Source organism: Struthio camelus, chromosome 24 (genome assembly GCF_040807025.1).
Source record: "Struthio camelus isolate bStrCam1 chromosome 24, bStrCam1.hap1, whole genome shotgun sequence".
Classification (NCBI taxonomy): Eukaryota; Metazoa; Chordata; class Aves; order Struthioniformes; family Struthionidae; genus Struthio; species Struthio camelus.
Genome location: NC_090965.1, coordinates 9349556 through 9368946, shown reverse-complemented (window position 1 = coordinate 9368946; position 19391 = coordinate 9349556). Strand labels below are relative to the sequence as shown.

The following is a 19391-nucleotide window of genomic DNA, read 5'->3' as shown; positions in this document are numbered from 1 at the left end:
GCCCAATCCGCCGCGGGGGTGGGCGGGGCCAGGGCGTGGGCCGGCGGGCGGTGGCGGCGGCGGGTTGGGCAGCCAATCAGGCGGCGGGGGCGGGGCGAGGCGGGAGCGGGGCGGGGGCTGCAAATCCCTTTTGTTCGCGGCGGCGGCGGAGGGAGCGCGGCGCCGTGATTGGCGCGTCACTTCCGGCGCGGGCGGGGCCGGGTGGGGCCGCGGGTGCGGCCCGGTGCCGCCCCCGGCCCGTTTCCATGGAGCCGGCCCGGGCCTGGTCTGCGAGCCGGGCCTTGGGCTCCGCGGGGCGGCGGGCGGGACCCTCGGCGGCCCTGCCCCCCCCCCCCCCGCGGTCCGTGTCCCCCCGCGGGCCGTGTCCCCCCGCGGGCCGTGTCCCCCCGGCCCCCCGACCCCCAGCGCCCGCGTTCCCCCTGCGCCGCGCCCTGTGAATAGCCGCTGTCCCGGGGAAAACGGAGCTCTCCCAGCGCGGGGGGGCTGCCGGGCCTGTGCCCGGGGCCGGGCCCTGCTGGCCGCAGCCTGCGCCCGTGGGCGGGCGAGAAGCGCCGCAGGTCGGCTGTGCAGCCCCGACGAGTCCGGTCGCCCCTCAGCGCGACGCGGGCCGAGCGGGCGCCCGGCCACGGAGGAGCTTAGCGCGGGGGCAGGAAGGGAGGCGGGTGTCTCTGTTCCTCTCCGGTCACCTCCGCTGCCTCTGAAATCCCGAGGGAAGCACCTCTTCCCAGCGCCACGGAAGCGTCCGGAAAGGAGGGCACGGCCGCTTACGAGGAAGCTGACATAAAGCCTTAGTTTCAATAAAACATGAAGTTTCCCTGACTTTCTAGGCCGGCGGTTTGCCTGAAGGTGCTCATATATATTTGTGACCCACCCGGCGCGACCGTGGGCTGGAGCGCGTTGCCTGCCTCTCTCAGCTCCTCCGCCAGCGCCGACCTCGCGTGCCCTGACACCGTCGGCCGAGCCAGGTAATCCGCGGACGCGCGCTGGGCAGCCCAGTGTATTTTCACCTCTTTACCTATCGAACGAGGAAAGAAGCCAGCAGGTATCAGCAACTGTTGCTTGAACAGCCGCAGCCCGCGGTTGCCTGGCCAGAGCGGGGTCACTGCCGCGTGACGCTGTTGAGGGAAGCAGGTTTTGGCTGCCGAAGCTGCTCAGCGGCGCGGCAGCCGAAATCAGAGCTGGCCCTTCTGGTGGAGAACGCGCCAAATCGCTCGGTCCCTGAACTTCCTACGAGAAGTGCTCGGGATTGGTAGTGTGCCCCTTTCTGCAGGCGCCCCAGAACTGACAACAGTATTTAACGGCCATTCCTGCCGCTTAGAGTTTGACTTCAGGGGGGTGCTATGCCTGCAGCACAGGGCTTGCGCTGTGTGACGCTGGCATTTTCTAAGAAACTAGCAGTTTCTAAAACAGAAAATTCTGAATCGTGCAAAAAAAAAAAAAAAGGTGTCACGTGGTAGCAGGACTTTATACAGTGACATGGCTAGCAATAAAACCTCTAACTGTCACAGTCTCCTGTCTAGTATGTTCAGAACAATATGATTTTGTCTAGACGGAGTTGTCTGAGTACTATGGATTTTTTTCCCAACCTTGATAAATACTGGAATTTTCGCCATGCCCCTGCTCTAGCAGTCTCAGAGCCTGGAGTAAAGAAAGCCGATGGGTTACCTTCTCTAACTTTGCTAGGACGCGCATATCATCGTGCCTATTGCCAGGCAGCTATTACATTAAAACCTCTAGGTTTTCCCTAATCACAATCCACTTTCTCTCACCCTGTGCTTCTCCTGGCTCTGTGCTTTTCACCTGTTGTCTCTCTCTTTACCCTTAGAATATGTTTTTTAGGGCAGATGTCCTTCTGTCATGTACATGAAGGAAGTTGGACAGAAAAGTTGACAGCTCACCACATCCTGTGAGTGAGGACGCGCAGCCTGCCAGGGAGGTCTGGGCTATGAACTGGCACAGCAAGTCATCTCACTGGAAAAAGCCATGCTTCAGAAAAAAAGGGGAAAGACTATGAGAATTATATCTAATGGTTAGTGTCAGCCTGGTGATTCATACTTGCAAGTCACTGGAATTAACATGTATTTTGAAATGAACTTAAAGCCAATGCAAAAGTGCAGATGGTTGGGATAAGAAGTCAATAGCTTCTGAAGTCCAATGTTTCCAAAACTTTAAAAAAATGAAGCTAATGCCTGTAGGTGTGAATCAGGACAGCAGTGGGTATCTGGTGGATATTTGCAGTCCCAGATCACTCCAGCTAATTTTAGTTGATTGCTTGCCCTGTGGCCAGGCCGAACAGCATCCGGCTGTCTGAATTACGATAACTTAAAAAAGGAGTGAATTTTAGAACATCTTTCTTGTTTGTGGGACTGCAGCTCCCTCCTGTGTCAGAGAGCTTCTACTACGCTTCACTCACCGCTCTCCACGCACACAGAAACAGCCCTCTCAAAGGCACGGTGCAGAAAAGCGGGTGACGCTATACTCGGAAGTCTCTGAATACCACCAAGTGGCTGAATGGAAGCTTTGATTTTTCAGAAATACCAGCCTGGAACATTTTTCCGATTAGCAGCCACAAAATAAAACTAAAATGTCGAAAGAGGAACTGCAGTTTTTTTTTTTAATAGAATCATTACGAGCATGAGCTCAACAAAAGACTCCCCTCTTCCAAAATACTCAAAAGTCTAACTCTCACTGAAATTCATGCAGTTAATGACACACATATGGAGAAGGAAAATGGCTTGCTTACCACCTTGACGCCCATCTGAAGCAGAAGTGGACCTGCACTACAGGAGACCCGAGCTCCCGATCCGGTCACGAGCTCCTTCCCACTCAACATACAGGTCATGACATGATGTTACTTTTTGCAGATAAGTATATGTCAACATGCTTCCTTTCAAAAAAGATTCACAACTGGGTCGCATTTAGTTATTATTCCTTTGTGAGAGACAGTTTTAGGGCTCATGGAATTTACAACATGGAGCCCCTGTGCTCATATCAATGCCTTTCTTCTGGATTTTGTATGTAACTCCTGGCAAGTCACCTTGCCTCTGGCTGCAAAATAAAGACTGTGCATAGCTACTTCCCCAGGGATGTATCGTGCTGTAGAACAAGGCCTGATCCTGTCACACGAGGAAAAAAAAAAAAGGAAGAGAGACCTTTTACTTTTGCACCTGAAAATGGCAAGAAAGGCTTTGCATTTCCAAATTGGCATAGGTTATCTGTATGATAATGTCTACTAGTCAGTTATTTCTTTTCTGCTGCTGCTGCAAGCATTCCTCTTGCTGTCCAATCCCAGCCTTGGAAACATTGGAGAAAGGAGATCTTTGTGCAGCAAGAGCTCCGCATGTGGCTGTTGATTGACTGGCGATGAATTCAGCATGTAAAGGTCACAGATGCATGGGTTACATCAGAGCACATCTGGCACCAAAAGCTTCTCTGTTCAGGGACGTGGTGAGGAGATTTGATGAACCGGGCACAGCTGAAGAGCAAACATCTGAAGGGAATGAGAGCCCTAAACATCCTAGGTGGTCTTAGGGAGGGAAAACTGAACAACTGCACCCTTGAAACCCAGAAAATTAATACAGATGGGAGGAAAAACATTTCTTAGCAGAGCCTTTCTAGACACCCGTGCACGTGTGGTCCTGTGCGTAAGCACCCAGCCTGACCTGCATGGAGATGATTCTCAGACAGTGCGGACTATCTGAAGTCAGGAATTTGGCTGGGATGTCGAGATGCCTCTGCAAGCGCAGCTTCCCAGGTGCTGGGCTGGGCAAGCAGAGGGTTGTGCGGTTAATAGTTTCCAGGCGGCAGGGAGTGCCGCTCGAGGCTCCTCGTGAATGGGGTTCTCATGGGAAGGAGAAAAAAATACATTCAGTTGCCCTCTGGCCTGCGTTTCAGGGGAAGTAAATTAGTGGTACAAGAGGAGGCCGCTTTGCAGAGAGACTTCGAGGTCTGGAAGACATCTCTCTCCCGGATGCTTGGCCACATTCTTCTTGTTTATTATTTTTAGCAGGCAGCAGATTGCCAGGTGTGTCAGAGATGGACAGAAAAATGAGGTACCTGCCCTCATGTGCATGCAGTGTCCTTTTCTGATGTAAGATAACAGCAGAGAAGGGCCAAGGAGAGGGCAGATACAAATCACTATGGTGCTTGCACGCGACCGGTCAGGATGGGCACAAGCAGTGGAGGTGGTCCTGTTTCGTCTCTACCTGTTTATAGTATGTGGCACAAGTCACAGACAAGAACGAGCAGCTAGTGAATCAGTGCCAGTTTTTGGGCACTGCAAGAATGCTCCCTGAAAGCTGCTAGAGAGAAACAAAAAATTTTTAAAAGCATGTCATTCCTTGATATTTGCACAAGTTTCACTTCAACCTTAATTCTGCTTCTATCTGACCGCTCCAGCAGACAAGGCTGCTATTTCCAATATATTGGCAAGGCTGCTATTTCCTGTTTTCCAAGGCCATTTTTTGCAGGAGATCCAGTGAGTTGGGCCCTTTTTGTGCAGCAGTAATTGAGAGTTCAAGCACTGTACTTGCTTGTTGTGTTGACTCTTAGCTCATTTAGCAGGAGGATCATTTAACTGTGCATTAACTTTCCTTTAAATGTGCTGGTTTCATAATTAAGTCTTTACTCTTTTTCCTAGGTATTCACAGTGCTTCTAAAGTGTCTGTTAAGGAAGTTTTACAGGGCCTGAAAGTGGAGAAGAGGGTTCAAAGAGGCCCATCCAAAACCTTCAGTCACCCTGGGCAGAGGGAGAAAGTTAGCAACACTGGAGAAAGTCAGCAACCAAAAAAACTTCAAATGCCAAAGAGGAGAGAATAAAATGGCTAGAAGACAGGCAATTTCTATTGACAATCTCACAAACAAGAGGGATAAAACTCAAATATAAACAATTAGAAAGAAGCATATCTGTCATGTCTGTGGCACTGTCGAAACAAGAATCCATCTGGGAAAAGATCCAGCACTGCCTCCTGTGAGTTATACATTTTTTCTCTTTGAATATTGTATGGCATCCATCTCTATGGCTGTGTGTTGTTTGTGCTGGCATGTGGGTATGTGTTTCTGAAGGCTCCCCATATTAGCAGAAGATTTATAGCCTCATTCTAGGAATTTTGCCGCTATAAACGTATATTTCTCTTTGTGACTGCATGTTTTTCTCTTTTCTCCTGAAACTCTGGAGCAGTATAAAATAGCTTCATAAAACTCATAGGTCTTTTTAAAGCAGAAGTTATGGCCTTGCTTTGCTGTTAAAAATGCATCCTTGATTTTAAAAGCAAACAATACTCCAAACCTTAAACAAGTGAATACTGAAGAGATGCAATAAACCTCTTTTTCATTCGGTTACTTATTGAGAAAAGTCCAATTACACCTAAGGGAAATAAGAATGAAGCGTCATATGGAAATATACAGTACATAAGCAAACAGAGCCTTCTAAAGTGAGCACGCAAATAAGGAAAAATCCTCTCAGCATCATCTCTTTGGTAAATACCCTCTCTTGTGAGCATTGCGGTAGCCACATTGCCAGCCTTGCACAAAACGGCCTTGGCTGCCTCGAGGCGGCACGGCATTTACAGGAGCCTCTCGGTCCCTGGGCCGCCGGCACGTCCGACAGCAGCGCAGCGGCAGAGTTGTCTCAGGGGATGCAGATGGCCACCGAGAAGCAGCACTACGTCTCAGCCCCGCATCTGCTCCCCAGCTCTGCTGTGACCTTGCAGGACAAAGCACTCAACATGCAGCAATGTGACTCACGACCAAGGTCTCCCTGCCTGCAAAGCCAGGCTCTCCTTGCTTGCATCTCCTGAGTGTCCGGCCTCTGAATGAAAGACAAAGTGGCTAGAATGAGTGTATTAGAGCAGCTAAGAAATAGCTGCAGTCCAAGGATGTTTGGAAAACCCCTTTTTTCCAATCAGGCAATTTGCAACTTCTATTGCTAAGTATTCCTCTTTTATTCTTTGGCACTCTAGCTAAGTTGGAATTGGCTTTCTCAGCACTTCAGAAAGGCTTATGTTATATTATGTAAGATTTCACAGCCATCATTTTTCCAAAGGTAATATAGAAATGTCTTTTTTTAATGACAGAAGAGGGAGATTTCTTATTTGGGAAACTGATTCTTTGTTGTTACCAAATGACTGCTTTTGATACATCCTTTATGTAACTTTTATATAATAACTAATTTTTTTCTATGAAAAAATAAAAGAAATTGTGTTGATATTTCTGGTAAATGGAAGTACCTGCTGAAGATACATTCAGTAAATTGAGAAGAAATAAAGTTTCCGTCTGGATCTGGATACATACATATCATGGAATATATTCTTTATATATAACTATCCCTCTGAACACTGCATGCATTCATTTAACTCTGCAGCCAAACAAACTGGTCATTGTGTCTCCAGCAATGGCTTATGCGTCATCCGCTTCGCGCTGCACATGCTATTTTACATAAAGATAACAGATGAAGTCCTTGCACGGCGCTATCACAGATCCAGTGCCAGTCTGTACCAGCTCAGGAACCATCCCAGGCTATACAACCTATTTCTTTTTCTCCATAAGCATTTATTCACCCATTACATACAGCCACAGATAGGCTGAAAATTGACCTCTGCTTAGAGAGAGCATAATGTAAAACAGAAAGAGAAGAAAAAAAAATACCACAGCCAAAAGGTTCCTGTTCAAGTCCACAGCATTAACTATTTAAGGTGGGATTGGTGAGTCCTTCTGATGCCTAAATGAGGGCCAACGTCACTTAATCTCCTGCAGGGACCTGTGCCACCCCCACATGTGCTGCAGGGACTGTGCCACCTCTGCGTGCGCTGCAGGGACCCATGCGAGCTCTGCATGTGCAGAGAGACAGGAGAGGGACAGGAGGAGATGCATGCATCTGTATCGGTGCTCAAATTTCCAAGAAAAATTACAGACTGCAGAATTCGTCTCTGCCTTGACTTGGAATTAATGTTTAAATAAGCAGCACTGTGATGCAGACAAGAACCCCCAACCTCCGCTGGCCCCCAGCATCCTGCCATTAACATACATTTTTCCGCTAACAACATGAGGCCGGTGGCTGACATCCATGACCGGGAGCCACTGTCGGAGGAGATGCATTGGCCTATCAAGGAGGCTTAATGTCATTTGCTGCAGAGCAGAAAGGCAGCCTCAAGGAACAGGCCGGGAAATGGAGGGCCTGTCTCTGGAACCAGACCGCGCGGTCTTTGCGTGTAAGCACACGGCATTGAGCTGCTTCTGTCGAGAGCTGTCTGGATTTGCTGGACAAAGGCAGCCAGACTGGCCCAGGCAAGGACCGTCATAATATTAATTACAGGCAGCAAGAAGAAATGTCACTTTGTCCTCGTGAACTTCTTTAGCAATTTACCAGGAAAAAGCACTCTGCGAGCTGCTAGTTTAGTGGAGGAATTCTCAGGCGGTGATTGAGTGCTTTGATAAGAAGCAGGAGTTTGTTTGCCACTTCATTTACCATGTTGGGCTCTTTCTACAAAGCACGTAATACTGTTTTTACCAGACCGGGTCATAAAGGTAGTAGAAAGCAGATATATACTTGGAAATGACCCTGACCTAACAACGCAGTCCATGGTCTCACTTTCTTTGAATTGCCCTGTGCTTCGTGCATCTGGAAATTGCTCTCGCTGATGGATGATTGCTTGCCAGGGCTGGGGGACGCTGATTGATTTCTTTGCCTCTGCAGCTGGGAGAGCAGAATAGAGAGAAGAGGAGAAGCCTGAAAACCCACACAAGGAACGGGAAGGACAAATCAGTCTCTGAACTGACCATGCAGTGGACTAGCTGGGTAACGTTTTCTAATCATCCCTCTAACTGCAAAGGAGGAGGAAGACCAAGAGTTATGTGATTGCTCATGTGGCTTCACGGGCAGCAGCAGTCAACTAGTCCTCGCTTGCAAACTCCCAGCAGTTCCGGGCCACCAGCAGCCCCGTCCTTTCACAGCCCCCTGTGCGAATCCCTCCTTGCTGTCACAGACATCTGCAAGGCAAATGCAAATGTGGAGTTCTTCTATCAGCGTAGACTCTTGCAGAAGTTACCAAAATGCTACTGAAAGTCCTAGGACTAGCACTGATCATTTTGTCAGGGGACCCCACTAGAAAAATCAGATTTTTTTTTTCCAGAACTGGCTGGTGGAAATGGTACTTAGTTATAGATCCCCTCTACGAGAGGCTAAAGACAAAACTTTGTTTGCCAGCAGTGACAGTAATTTATCTTGTGTGTAACTTTGCTGAAGGTAACATGACATACACTCTAAAAGCAGGTTTTCCTTGCAAAAGAAATCCAACTGTTCTGCACACTGACTGAATTGGGAAGAAGTAATTCTGCAAAGGCTCTCCAATTAACCCTAAGTTGATGCATAAGGCATTTATTAAATCATTCCAAAATGCAAAACAAGCTTATGAGCACTAGCTTCTTGGCTGGTCCAAACTTCCAGAAATCTTCTTCCTATTCTAATTAAAATACTTCATATTTAAATTAGCTAGGGGTACAGAGATCGACATACTAGAGCATAATTTTCTGGAGCCCCATAAATCAAATAAGCAATGCTGCACTAGCTAAAGTTTAGCAGACAGAAACCAGGCATAGTTTTTGCAGAACGCATCAGATTTTGATCTCTCTGTTCACATGAACCATGAAGTTGTGGAGCCTGGAAACACAGCTACACTGTAATTATGATGCTGAACGAAGTATTCTAATCAGACCTTTTTGCTGCATCCAGTCCCCCTTGACCCACCTCGAGTGCTGCTACAATTAAATTGCTTTCCTCATGTATTACCACAAGGAAGAAAGGGAAAGACAATATTCATGTTTTATTTGACTGAGGCTGCACAAAGCTCGTTTGCTTCAGTATTCATTTATTTCTATTGCAAGCACCTTCTTCTGCTTTGAACTTGGACAAGTTTTTTTCTGCTTTGGAATAGAGTAAGCGTGCTAAGTGATTTCTTCATGAGAACTCTAGATTGTGTATTTTAAAAAGAATGAATAGGTTAATACACCATGGCAGAGGTCTTAACTTATTAAAAGAACAGATCCATTTATTGAGAGCAGTGCACTCAGGGATGGCTTCTGCCTTTGTTAAGACACACGCAAAGAAGCCAGAGGGAGCAGTGCCTCTATATTAAAGCAGCTCCAGGAGCTGTGTCCTACGGCTACTTTTTCCAGGGCCTTGGAAGGAAGATATAACCTCATCTTTTGAAGCTGGAGTACTTCACATTATCCGTCTCTCAGCAGCTCTAATTTTCATGGGTTTGATATCAGACAGGACTCGTAAATGAAAGTCCCCAGGCTGAACAAGTGGCCCCCACGCAAGCTCTTGCTGTTACGTGGAAGCTATTCTGGTCCTAATCTGGCACAAATCCAAAGATTTTGGCTGTTCAAGATGAACAGGTCAGAGCCCTAGTGACCAGAAAGCCTCTTTTACCATACAAAGAAATGGCACAACCCTGCGCCACATTGGCACCTACAGTCTGTGGTCCTTTATGGCCACGGCTTGCAGATGACAACTAGTTCATCAGAGTGGCCCCAGAGCTCTTAGCAGTCCCTGAGAGGTTATGCTATGAAAGCTGCCCTACCGTGTCGGTGAGTGAGGCAGAGGAGTCCAGGGTCATCTCTGTCCAACGCGAGCAGCTGGTGCGTCAGGAAAGGAGGCAGGTTTGGAGCAGACCCTTCTCTGGGCACGTGCCCACAGCTTCCCGTGTTGGGGTCCTGCAGGTAGTTCTGGGTATCGTATGTAAAGCCTTGGAGGGATCACAATATGGGAAGCATCTTGGGGGAAAAAAAAAAAAACCACTTAAAAAACTAGCTACCTGATCTTTCCATTTGAAACTCTCTTGTTTCAATTCTGTGAGAAGTGGCAATAAGAAAAAAAAAATTCCCGAAAGATTGAAGCTTCTTACAAATTTCTCCCTTGCCCAGCATCTCCTTTGCAAATTGAAGAGTCCTAGTTTAGTTAGGACCTCTTCATGCAGAAGTCTTTCCATAAATCTCATTTGTATTTTTGCCCTTCTCTGCCTCTTTTCCAATTCTATCAGAGCTTTTTCCCTGAGAAAGGGTGACTGGTGGGGCATACAGGATTCAGGACGCAAGTCTCAGCTTGCACACAAACCCATAGCTTATACAGAGTACAGTTAGACGCATAAGCTAACTGCTAATGGTAAAACACTTGCAGAAGGGTTCTGCATCCTATTTTCAGGGCAAAACAATACAGAATAAGCTCCAATTTTTCCAACTGGCACTGGAAAAAAAAATATATGGCTTTAACTCTGTCCTGGTTTCTTGATTAGATGAAGGCAAATTACATGTTTTTCCACCACTCTGTTATTACTGCTTAAACTCCACACATTTTGCTGAATAGATCTGTTTTGGTCACAGAAGATAAACTTCTTTCTGTGGAAAGATAACAGCACAATTGTGTCCGACATAGCAATTTCTGAGCCATTTCTCCAGAAATAACACTTTTCAGACCAATGGTACAAGGCGTATGTTTAAGGACAGCAAAGCCCGTGCAGCGTGCAAGAGCACTGCCTGATACCATATTTTCCTCCGTTGCAAGGAGGACATCCAACGCCGTTGTTGGTTTTCACACTTTTTCAAGAGTTTGAACTCAGATGGGCAGCAGCCCCCAAAGCACACCTAGCTCAGCCCTCACGTGTGGTGGTGCGGGACAGCTTGAGGCACCTCTCCCAGAGAGGTGAAGGAAAGAGGAAGACAGCAGGATGCCTAAGACCATAGCAGGCAACGGCATCACATTACAGATGACAGCTCGGTCTGGGTGGTCACCCTCCTTTTGCCTCAGTTTTATAGCATTCAGGTTTCTTCTGCCTCAGACGGCTGGAAGAAGACCCCCCATCTGCTCTGATAATGACGTTCCCTTGCATTTCAGTGAGAACAAACCATACGCATAGTGCTTAAAGGGCTCACGTCCTTCGTGCTTTGAGAATGCTTTGGACCATGCAGAAAGATTCTTATATTGGGCAAACTGCATTTTTTCCATGCTAGACTTGAGCACACATCTTCCAGCACTTGCTTTGAAAGCCGCAGAGCTGGCTCACTGAGCACAACCGCACCTCACACAGACGGCCGGCCAACCACTAAAATCAGGTGGTGCCTCGCTTTTTTCGAAGGAGAGCTTCATTGCAAGGCCTTAAATCCGGACCAGGCTTAAACGAAGGAAAGATCCCTGCTGTTAGCATTAAAGAAGATAAAAAGCAGCAGTCTCCTACCTTGACACTGTGAAATAGCTGCTCTACTGACAGCTAACCTAGTTCATAAGAGATAAGAAAAATAACCAGTTCCAAAATTAGGCATGCTTTGTTAGGTGATTTCTGCACCTAGATGAAAAACATACTTTTAAGAGATGTAGTTTGAAGAGTGGCAGGTAGTATATATATTTCATATCTTCTGTTTTGTTATTTCTCTCTGAATGATGCAAAACCAAGTGGGTTCCATTTGCTTTTATACAGCAGTTGTCAAGCTGTTACCCAGAACAGAGCATTTTCTCAGCTCAAGAAAGTACCTGCAGGACAGATGATATATTTACAGGTTATTCAAACCTCTATTTCATTACTTTACCTAGTAATCTGGAAAAAAAAAAGTTTCTTTTACCTTTCTGCAGTGTGTTCAAATATCATTTGCGTTGCTTACTGGAGCCTTGGAATATTACTAACATTAGTTACTTCAGACAGTCATCATGGTCTCTTCTCTTTTGCAGATTATTTTTCCTTTGCCTAGACATGTTCTAAACAATATATTTCCCCATGGCACTTATTCCTGGAGTTACTCACATGCTGTATTTCTACTACATCCCAACTATCTGCCTTCACCATGTGTCGGGGATGAAACACCTCAAGTAGGTACAAGACCATTAATTCTTTTGTTGTAACTTTTACATCACTGTAAACCTGCTTTGTATTAAGGGGGTTTTGGAACTATTTGACCTTATTTTTATATCTGAAAAAGCCCCAGCTGCCCTCCCCTCACAGCATTTCGTGCCTTAGCCTGCTCGTACCAAACATGCACAGCAGGGCAGGGGCAGGAGGGAGCAGATTTCCAGCTCAAGTGGGCATGAGTGTATTTGCTTAAGCACTGCCAAGAAACCGTGTTCACGTTTTCCAGTGATGTTTCTAAAGGGACCCAGAAATGCTATTGTAATTTGATATATCAACAGCTTCTCCAGTTGAGCACCAGAGCTCTCAGACTGTGTAATCTTGGAGAGGAACGTAGCTGCACTTAATGAGTAAACAGACTTGGTAGCATTAAGGTTTCTGATGTTCACCAATTGCTTTTTCCAGAGCACACCCTTGGTTGGCTTCTTTTAAACAACGGACTTAAGTAATCTCTTTGGTTTTTTCAACCAGCTAAGATCTTGCCCACTTAAGAATACAATAATCCAAAACAGGCTCCAGCTAACCTTAAATGAGAGTATCTGGAATCCTGTCCACAAAAGGCAACTCTGTACTGATTTTGTGAATAATATGTTTTGAACATAATGCACTTAGGAAACCAGCTTCTAGATGAAATCACCCTCAGAAAGTGTCATTTGCAGAGACAGAAGCTGCAGGTGAAGCAATATATGCTGTTTGCAAACTAAATCCAGAAAAAAACCTTAAAACCTTATAGCCAACCTTTCAAAATATAGCAATAAAACATTACTGCCCATCTCCACTTGTGGTATCTCCTTGCCAGCGTGGGGCTGCTACGGCTGAAGCAGGGTAAACTGCATCCCTGGAGGGGTTTGGAGGATGGGCACGCGGGTGCATCCGGCTCCGGTGCACGCTGCTTGGGTGCTCGTGGCTCAGGTGCCTCCGGCTGCCCGCGACAGCCCCCTTCCCACTTCGCCCCCGGACTCTCCCAGCCAGCTTAGCCCTGAGGCCAGTGCTTGTAAAACACCACTCCCTCCGGAGGGTTTATTTTTATCTTTAGTATCAGCCTTATCAGGCTGTAGGGGCTTATTGGGACTTATTTTTATCTTTACTGTTAGCTCTTTTAGCCTAATGGGCTCCATCTGAGACCCAGCAGACCCAGGTTCAGCCCTGACTGTGCCATGGGTGCATGCTGGGACTTGGCCCCGTCACCGAGCGCCTGCTGTCTGGACAGGTATCAGGTGTCTGTCTTCCCCCGAGACACTATCAGGGGCTCCAGACGTGACAGAAAGGCCATGCTGCCAACAATTTTTTTTCCCTGCTTCCCCTCATTTTTCCCCACTGTGAAGTACACCGACCTCACCAGGCTGTGTCCTGCAACCGTCACATTTTCCTTCCACGGGGCCAGAGGCTCCGGGTCACAGAGGTGCTGCGGTTTTGCTGCTCTCAGAAAGCTGTATTAAAATATTGAATGCAAATCTCAGCCATCAGCCCCCTCCGCATCCCCTACGGATGATTCTGTAAACAGCATCTTCCAGCTGTCCTGGGAACAGTGAAACGTTTCCCGAGTGTGTCAGCATTTACTGAAATGCTTTTATCTCTTCACCAAACTAGGAAGAGCTGCTGTATGTCCTGAAAAACCTCTTGTGGCATTTTAATTAAAGTCTCCAAGCAAAAATCTTTTTGCTCTTTCTGCCAGCCTCCTTCCCCCTAACTCTCTGTTTTCCATTTTTATTGGATTGATTTCCAGGCTGACCATATCTGACAACTGGACATTGCAATTACAATGATTTTTCCTCCTCTTTAATTGAGAGGCTATGATGAGAAAACACCCACAGCATGTGCCAAGGGCCCAGGAGATCTCCCAGGGGCCTGGGCATCGCTGTGCACAGAGGGTACCGTCTAGCCAGCATGCACAGTCATTAATGTTTCTCCTTATAAATATTCTACTCAAAAGGTGTTTTTCCACAATTAATGGCCAAGATAACCTTTCAGGGCGTCTCACCAATCATGCTTTGCAGATGAGCGTTCCCTGGGGTGCAGGACCCCGCTTTGCTTGTCATCTGCAGAGCGTCTGGCCTGATTTTGGTTTTGTTCCCAGCCAGGGCGAGCCATGGCAGCAGCGCCAGTGCAGACGAAGCTGGGGCTTCCTGCACGTGAAAAGCTCCTGCAGCGCTGCTCCTGCAAGCCAGTTGGTTTTATTTCTCCTGCATGGAAACTAATTTATTATTTTACATTACTCTCTCAAGCCATGGAGTGTCTCTTCCTGCATTTAAAATAGGGAAAGAAACCCACCCCTCCCTCTGCAAAATTCAGATGCAGGTTTAGCTCTCCCAGCCTCACTGCATGGCTCAGAGGATTGGGAGGCTTGGCTGAACCCATTATAATGAGCAAAGCTATCTCTGTTTAAATACCAGCTAATAAAAGATGCCTATACCAGGACTGTAACCATACTGACACTTGATTAATTGTACTACAGCATAGTACACCTAACAGCACTAAAATAAATATACAAACATTCAAAAGGAAGTAATTAACTCCAAAACTCAGCCAGGTGTTAAACCAGCTATGGAAAGAGAGCTGCTATCCTAGCTCCTGCAAAAGAAACAACATTTGCAAGTTTTCTGCAAGATTTTTCTGTTTTGAACCTCGCTATAGAGAAGCAAAATTCACAGTCCATGTTTGGAACTGGAATCTGGATTTACAGATTTCTGAATCTTAAGACTAGTCTAAGAGAAATGCAGCTCTGTACTGTAACTTTTCCACGCTCAGCAAGGATGCTGCTGGCTCATTGCGATCCTGGACGCCTGCCTCCTCCCCGTTATGCTTCCTACGTCTCTGGCCTCCTGCGTGCTGCAGTGGCCGGCTCTGACGAGATCCAAGCGGAAGGAGCTCTCAGGAGCAAACGTCCACCTCGGGTGAAGTGCTTTGCTGACCATTTTGCAAGTGCTGAATGGGGATCACAGAGCAGAAAAGTTTGCAGAAAACTGTCCTGCTGAAGCGTGCAGCTCACTTAGTGAAATGTAGCAGGGGTGGGATCAGCAAAACAAAGCGCTGCCTCTGGGGACATACTCTGCAAACAATACATCTTCTTGCTAACATAACATGGAGTATGCAGTCAGTTATCAAGGATGCAAAAATAAGGCATTACGCTGTGTCACATGGTACCAAGCAAGTCAGTAGAAAGCCACTTTATTTTCAGATAATACCCGCAGAAAAGTCAGAAGCACTGGCTGCTCCAGGAAACCGTTATCTTGCAAAAGAAGCTGCACTTCTCGATGAACCGGGAAGCCTCTCCAAACGAGGAGGAAACGATCCCAGGCTCCTTGCCGCCTGCCAAACTCACTGTGGGAGAGCAGAATGGACTCTCTCTGCACTTCATCTTGGTTCATCTATGCAATAGCAAATGCTTCTGCAGCCATGTTGCAAAATGCCTCCTACCCCCGCAACAGTCCTTAGGAAACTGCCGGGGATTAGCACTGGGAACAGGCAAAATCCAGCTCTGCCCATTCTCCTAAGCCCAGGGGTTTTCTCATCCTCTTCTAGACTGGCTGGGTACTGTGAACGGCAAGCTGCAAAGCTCTCAAGGTGAGAGGATCTTCCTCACCTCTAACTTTGGAAGTGAGCTAGGAAAGGATGTTTGGCCCATTAGTGAATACTATGCTAGCAATATTGGATGTCAGTGCCCACTTTAAGAGTTAACAAGTTTTTCAGTACTTCAGAGCAAGAAACTCCTGCCATGAACCACGGAGAAGCTGGGAATCCAAGCTTTCCAGAGCCGTTCCACCACGCTGACTCACAGAGCCCAGTGTCACATTATCCAGATCACTGGTGTACACAGAGTGGCCTCTGCTGATAGGAGCCACTTGGCCATTGCCTTATACCTAGGGTCTGTGCTTCTGAGCTCTCCGTGCTTTAAGTCTGCCAGCAACAGCAAAATCCTCAAGCAGCTCGCTCTGACTCTGAATTTCTTGGCTTTTGTCAGTTATTTGTGTGCCAGCTCTGCTGTTATGTTAATGTGCTTAGAAGGGTTTCTCTCAGCGGGCAGCGCTGCTCTGAGGGCTTTCCTAATGGGGATCAATGGGGCAGAAAGATGACACGGCGCCAGCGCTCAGCAGCACGCACTCCTCCAAGAGACTCTGGTGGCCAACCTTGACATTCAGGTAAACTTCTTCCCCCCCAAGAAATGGGGAAAATAATGCTATGACCAGAAATTCTAGGTTAATTCACTAGTGTCTCCTTAGATCAAGGATGAGTATGTCACAAGGTCATTTCTTTTCATCTATTAACTGCTGTTGAGATGCAGAATTGCCAGGCAGTGCAGAAAAAGCTAGTCTGTTGGCAGTGAAGCAGACATTGCTTCGTTTAATTTTTTTGAAGTGTTTTGAAGTGTTTTAAAGTGTTTTTACAGTCTTGTCCCTTCTGCACGATGCCCCGTGTCTGCCTGCACCTTGCGGGGCATGCAGAGACTCCCCAGTGCAAGCTCCTGGCCTCTGAGCACCATGGCCAACGCCAGGGCTGCTCACAGCAGGCCACTGCCATCAGGGCAAACGACAGATTGCTGCTAATCCAATTTGCATCCTGACTGAAGGGCGCTATTAAAATATAAACATTTGTATATAAAAGATAGATACTAAAGCTTCTTTGGTATTTCCAAACTTTTCCCTAGGAGAATTTTTTTGATGTTTCACCGCGTCATCCTTAAAACGAGGGGAATGCGTGGAGAATCGCTATTGGCACCACAAGACCAACTAACGAATTTGCTAAGACTGGGCCTGAGACGTTAAAACAAATGTATGGCAGCTATGAGCCACTTAACAGGCCCAGGTCCCTCCTCTCCCCAGAGCTTCAAAAGAGACGCCCATCTTTTCGGGGAACATGACAGACATCAGCCAGGACTAATACAGCCTCAGCAAAGAGGAGCACAGCCCTGCCACCGAAGGCTTTGATGCATCTGAGCTGGTGAAAGGAGAATGGAAGAAGAGGAGGAAGATGTGAAAGGAACATGTCAAAGGCCTAGGGCAATGAGGCAGGTCAGAGGGAGTAACAAGAACCACAGCCTGAACTGCTTATTGATAACATGCAGAAAGCAGCTCAGCACTTCACCAAGACAGAAAACCAGAGGCAGATTTGCACAGGAGGGTTTTCTCCCCCACCCTTTATCACTGAGACTTCTGCCAGCTCTGAGTGTCCTGCTCTGACAGCGCTGGACCCACTAGCGTGGGCTGGCGGCGTGGCCAAGAGACAATTAGGGATTAGTGAGACACCAACGCAGGCAGGTGAGATCAGAGCTGCTTGTCTGACATTTCTCCCCCTCCACCCCCTGTTTTCCAGCCAGGCCAAGATGCAAACGTGCCTCCGATTATCGACTTGCAGAAACCTCTGACATTCTGGGGAGGACCAAGCCACCAGCCCTTTCTTGCAGCATCACCCTGTGATTGCTCCCGCTTTGCAAAGAGGACATCAGTGAACCATGCCAGCCTGCAAGCTCCCACCTGCCGGCCGAACCTCAGCCCTCAACAGCATCAATGAACGACGCCAATAACATTGAGGGCGGGCTGCGTGGGGCAGGAAAAGTCGCCCATTTTGCATTTGCACATCGGCATTATGCCAGGGCTCCACTCTGGTGTTGACAGAGTACGCATTGCAGATGTTAGCAAATTGCTGGTCGTGCCCACGGCTGTTCCTTGCAGGAGCTGCTCCTCAATCATGGGGCTACATCAGCAGGACAGGCTGTTTGCGTTCAACCATTTCCAGCTCGGAAATGAGACCCTGCGAGCGTGACAAGGACGGGTACAATCATTGCAAAGAACTGTCAGACATGAACAGGAGGGAAATCAAGAGTCCTTCCACATGCATACTCTGCAAAGAAAGTAAATAGCAAAATAAACAACAGAGTCAAACACCCAGAGCATATTTAGTTTTCCTCTCTCAGGCACTTGCTATTTTCACCATGGTAGTGAGGGGAAAAAAAAGAATATTTCTGAAAACAAACAAAACCAAACAAGATCTGGGTAATGGTAAAACTCAAGGCTGATATTTTCTCCCCAACATATTTAATAATCCAAAGGCAGAAGGAAGCAACAGGGCTGGGCATTCAAGAACATTTCTCACTCTTCAATTTTAGATCTTAAAAAAAACTAATATGGTGACTAGTGAACATTATTTTCATTTTACAGAGAGGCAGAGACAGCTCCAGCAAGATGTCAGCTGAGGAGGAGATGGAAGGCGAGGGCAAGTCCTTGTTTAAATATGAACAACACAAGGGAACAAGCTAATGCATTACAGGTACGGAGGAGAAACTCGTGAGACATACATGGGGTGACTGTTTCAATCTGGTGGATATACAGTTTAAAACTCTCATTCAGTGAATGTTCTTCTCCCCAAAAGCATAAATTATCCTACACTTCAGTGAAGTCACAATAGCATTAAATCAATGAGAAAAGAGTCAGACTTGAAAACTATCCTATAGCTCATGAAAACACTGGTTCATATGGAAGCAAACTACAGTATCAAATTCTATTGTGCAACAGAAAATTTGAGTCTCTTTGCGGGAGATGGATTGCATCTTGGAGGCTGCTCCAGAACTTAGTCAGGTTTTCATTTTATTGCATCTGCTGAGAAAATACAGCTGAGCTTTTATTACCCAGGAAACCCTTTCTCTAGCACATATAATAGTTTATTGAAAAAAATGACTCATTCAGTTTAATAATGAGAGGACACTTGTGTAGCCACCCCTATTAATTCCAGGCCAGCCTGCTCACATCTCGGAGCCTGTGCTGATTCGGCGCTGGCCGTCTGCAGGCTCGCCAGCGTGCATGCATAATTACTGTGGCAATGCTACTGCATCCATGGTAAGTATCTTCCTGAAAAGCCACCAAAGCAAAAGGGAGCTCAGAGGAGATCTTTCCATCAAGCCAACACAGGTAAATCTAAAGGCCGCTGGTAAGCCAGGCAATGGTCCATGTGAAACAGCTGCATTAAACCTGCCTTTCCTCCCAGGCACAGAGGGCAGGAGGATAATTAAGGAAAACGTCTAAAAGAGCATATGATATTATTGGAGATTTTTTACTATATCCAGCATAGTAGGGAAGCAGCAGTGGTCACCACTTCACTCCTCCTGTTCTGCTGGATAAAAGAAGCTGCTTTCCAGGCTTGGCTTTCTGGTCTCTGAACTGGAAATTTGCTTAGTAAGAAGAAAAGATGCTGGGGAGGGGCAAGGAGGCTATTTTGATAAATATCAGCAACCCCTGGAAAAAATCCAAACGCTTGTGTGGAGAGCGATGTTGAGGTCCTACAGCGCAAAGTATCAAGAGAACTGTCCTGATATTATCATGCGTGTCAGGCTTGCTCACATTTAGCAGATTACTTCGGAATTTGCATTCAGGCAACGTGAGTTGAAATAGCAATCAAACTTGATCAGCCTAATATATAAGGTGATTTGCATAATTTCCTATTTGCATGGGGCTACTATTTAACTTTTTTTTTTCCTTGGATGATCAAACGTACCTACTTCCAGAT

At 46.9% G+C, this 19391-nt stretch overlaps 1 long non-coding RNA gene across 8 annotated transcripts; it reads left to right on the top strand.

Moving 5' to 3' along the window:
* The first annotated feature begins 192 nt into the window (after window positions 1-192).
* LOC104142302 (uncharacterized) lies at window positions 193-18016 on the top strand. Of its 8 annotated transcripts, none has more exons than XR_011136120.1 (6): window positions 193-265; window positions 828-965; window positions 1840-2029; window positions 2704-4969; window positions 11720-11857; window positions 16540-18015. It is a non-coding gene; the product is annotated as an uncharacterized lncRNA (long non-coding RNA). The 8 variants fall into 8 exon arrangements; XR_011136118.1 differs by lacking the exon at window positions 193-265 and adding an exon at window positions 7694-7795 and having other exon boundaries at window positions 432-965; window positions 16540-18016; XR_011136123.1 differs by lacking the exon at window positions 193-265 and having other exon boundaries at window positions 432-965; window positions 16540-16903; window positions 17209-18015.
* Window positions 18017-19391: the final 1375 nt, after the last annotated feature.